The sequence below is a fragment of the Pinus tabuliformis genome, chromosome 2_1, assembly GCF_031772625.1.
Source record: "Pinus tabuliformis cultivar Carrire ecotype Pingquan chromosome 2_1, CPIR1, whole genome shotgun sequence".
NCBI lineage: Eukaryota > Viridiplantae > Streptophyta > Pinopsida > Pinales > Pinaceae > Pinus > Pinus tabuliformis.
This window is the reverse complement of record NC_142299.1, coordinates 534,984,466-534,988,499: the sequence shown is the minus strand read 5'-3', so window position 1 is coordinate 534,988,499 and position 4,034 is coordinate 534,984,466.

Genomic DNA, 4,034 nt, shown 5'->3' with positions numbered 1-4,034 from the left:
TACAAAAGGGCCCAATCATGCTCTTATAAGTTCCTTTCCCTAATGTTATTTTCATTCCAAATATTCCTCTTCAATTGGACCACCTCATTATGCATGAGAGCTTGCAACCTCAGTTCGTTAAGAGAATTGAGTTGTTGCAGCCTCTCTTGCTAAGATTGGTTGATGTCTAGGTCTAATTGTGCTTCCATTATCAGGGTGTTGTATTCAAACTCAATTGACATCGGCTCCTTTTTTCCATAAACTAGATCAAAGGGAGTGAACCCAATGGTGGTTTTCCATGTGGTATTATAGGCCCAAGTGGCTTCCACAAGCCTAGCTACCCAAGCCTTTTTGTTGTTGTCGACAACTTTGGTTAAGATAATATCCAAAGCTCTATTTGTCAACTCCACCTTCCCATTTTCTTGAGGATGATAGAGGGTGGATTTTATGTGCCTGATGTGATGTTTCTCCATGATTTCCTCAATCAGATTAGAGGTGAACTAAGCTCCTTGATTAATGACCATCTCCCTTGGGAAACCAAACTTATAGAAGATGTTCTCCCTCAATAAATATGCCACCTTTTGCTCTGTGGCTACCTTAACTACCTTCACTTCAGCCCATTTTGTAAAATAATTAGTGCATACAATAATGTACCTCTTTTGTCTGGATGGGGGGTCAATTAGTCCAATGAAATCCATGCCCCACTTCTCAAATGGCTCAAGAGTCACTTGGGGATGTAGTGGAATTTCATATTTTGTTTTAGGTTTACCCATCTTATAGCATTCATTACATCTAGCATTGAACTTCTTTGCATCTTGGTGTAGGGTAGTCCAGTAGTATCTTGCTTGGATAATTTTTAAGGTTGTCCTCTTAGCAGCAAAATAATCCTCATAGGGTCTATCATGGCATGCTAAAAGGATGTCAAATGCCTCATATTCCCTTATACACGTAGTCAAAATATGATTTGGTCCCAATCTAAAAGGATTGCCCCCAATCCAAGTGTAAGGGAAACTTTTTCTGAACATTCTGTAGAAATTTTGAATAATTTAACACATATTCAACAGAGATTATCCTGATCATACAATTTAAGCGGAACGTGTATAATACATAATCTCCTCTACGTTGATCAAGAATATAGCAGCATCAATAACAATAAAACATCAAGAGCATTCACACATTAACACAGTATGTATCACGGGGAAAGCATCGCGCTAAAAACCCCACACTATATGTATATTAATGATTGAGTCATGTAACATTACACAGCATAATACTTCTCACAAGTATCTCCACCTCTGTTACACACAATACAGCTCAGATCTGATCTCCAAATCTCTTCCACTGCTTGCCTGCCTCCACTGCTCAAGAACTGATGAGAATTGCTTCCCAAACTCGATTTTCACCTGCAAAATAGTCACTCACTCTTTGTGGACGTGAGCAAAGGCTGAAATGCGGGCCAAATACGTGAGCAAACTCATTGGCATACTCAATCCCTTGATTGTGCAAGATCTGGTGCACAACTATAGTCACAACTGATAGCAATCTGATTCTCTACCACCTGTCCCTGTTGAACTGAACATGCACTGACATGCAACTGAGTTAACTGATGTATTCTTTAGTTGTATTATGAGTTAATAATTAGTTTAACAACTCATCATTAGTCTATCTGCAGTTAGACTAACTACAACCAGTTTAACTAAGTTAAATTGAACACAACTCCATCAACTGTACCTCCAGTCCACTAAACTCAACTCACTTGAGTTCTAACTGAAGTCATGCATGCAACAACTCAACTGACTCATAAGAAAAACGAATTTCCTTCTGACAGCTACATGTGCCACTTCCGTAGCTCAAACTGAAGTGCTCCAAGAGAATAAGATTAAGTTTATAGTCCAAATATTATTGTGAGATAATAATATTTGACTTTTCTATTTTTGACAGCCAGTCTAAAAATAGACTTGATCACTCACACTTTCATCAAAAATAGAAGTCCATCTATTTTTCCCAACTTGATCAATCATCCATAAACATAGACATGATCCATATGTCTAAAAATAGACTTGCGCCAAAAATAGCCTGTGGGCCCACTTAGTGAAGGCGACTCTTTTCACTAAGCTCCATCATCTTGTTGCAATCTCAACACTCCCTCTCGACAAGATATGGATTATCAGCAACCCCTATCCTGCCTCTGTGGTACTCGAATTTTCTCCTGGTGAGAGCCTTCGTCAGAATATCAGCATCCTGATCCTCCGTTGGAATGTACGAAAGTAACATGATCCTCTGCTGCACACAATCTCTGATATGATGGTACCTGATGTGCTTGGACCCGAAAAACCCGACCAAGATCATCCTCATCCACACAGATCTCTGCTTCCTGCTGTACCAAGAAACTACTGTCGATCCGATACTGAAGACCCCTCTTGATGTGCTCTTTCTGTCCGTTGGGCTCCCTGCCCAATCTGCATCCGTGAAGCCACATAGCTTCACCTCATCCTCCTGTCTGTACCAAGATCCATATCCCGATGTGCCTCTCAAGTGGCTCAATACATGCTTGCCCGCCTTCCAGAAGAGCTTGGTAGGCTTAACCATAGCTTGTGAAAGCTGGTTAACTGCATAGCATATATCAGGTCGTGTATTGACCAAATACATCAGTGACCCCACCAACTGTCGATAAACAGTGGCATCCACTTCTTCTCCCGAAGTGGCATCCTCCTTCCTCCAACCTCCAGGAAGAGGAGTATCAACAGGCTTGCAGCCATGCATGTTGAACTTCTCCAGTATCTCCCGAGCATACTTGCCCTGAGAAACAAACAGTCCACCACTGCGCTGCCATATTTCCAATCCTAGGAAATAGTGAAGGAGGCCCAAGTCCTTCATCTCAAACTCTATAGCAAGATCCTTCTTGCATGACAGTATCAACAGCTCATCACCCGTTAGAATCAAATCATCAACATACAGTACAATGATAAGCAACTTACCCTCCACCACAATCTGGTATAGGTTCGGATCCGCCTCGCTCTTGGAGAATCCAAGTCCTGTGAAATAGCTGTCTATCCGTGTGTACCAAGCACGTGGTGCTTGCTTCAACCCATACAGCGCTCTCTTGAGCCTGCACACATGTGACTCGCTGCTGAAGACTTCAAAGCCTTCGGGTTGCTCAATGTACACCTCCTCCTCAATGACTCCGTTGAGGAACGCAGTCTTCACATCCATCTGATGAATGTGCCATCCCATCTGCGCTGAGAGAGCAAGAATCGTCCGTATGGAAGAATACCTTGCGACAGGTGCAAAGGTCTCCTCATAATCGATCCCCTCAATCTGTGAAAAGCCTCGGGCAACAAATCTTGCCTTGTACTTCTCCACACTCCCGTCAGCTGCCTGCTTAACTTTGTAGATCCATCTCGAACCCACCACTGATTTCCCTTCCGGTCTAGGAACAATCTCCCATGCACTGTTTCTGACAATAGAATCATACTCTTCCACCATGGCGTCTACCCATTTGGGATCCTCCACAGCTTCCTCGAAAGAGGATGGCTCAGTCACAACACACTTGCTCATAAGAGCCATGTATCCAGTGTACCGATCAGGTGACTGTCTCTACCTGCGTTGGGCTGTAGGTGGTCCTACAACTTTCTCTGCATCTTGAGCCAGTCGCTCAGCTTCTGTCAAGCGCTTTCGCCCTCTGATGGTTGGCGCTGCATGAGTGGTCTCTTCCACTCCATGAACCTCGTCCTGTGGCTGATCCACGTCCTGAAGCTCATCCTTAGGAACTAATAGCTCCTCATCTGCATGCAAGTGTAGCTCCCTCTCAAGCGAACACTTCATGGCTTTCTCCTCCTGAAATTTTATATCCCGTCGCACAACAGTTTTACCACTGTCTGGCAAATACACACGATAGTTGTGGGGCGTATCAGTGTACCCCACAAATATCCCAACCTCTGCAGTCGGCTCCAACTTCTTTCTGGCATCCTTCGTCACATGCATGTAAACGTTAGCACCAAAAATCCTCAAATGAGAAAGATCAGGCTTCTTACCAGAATAAGCCTCCTCGGGTG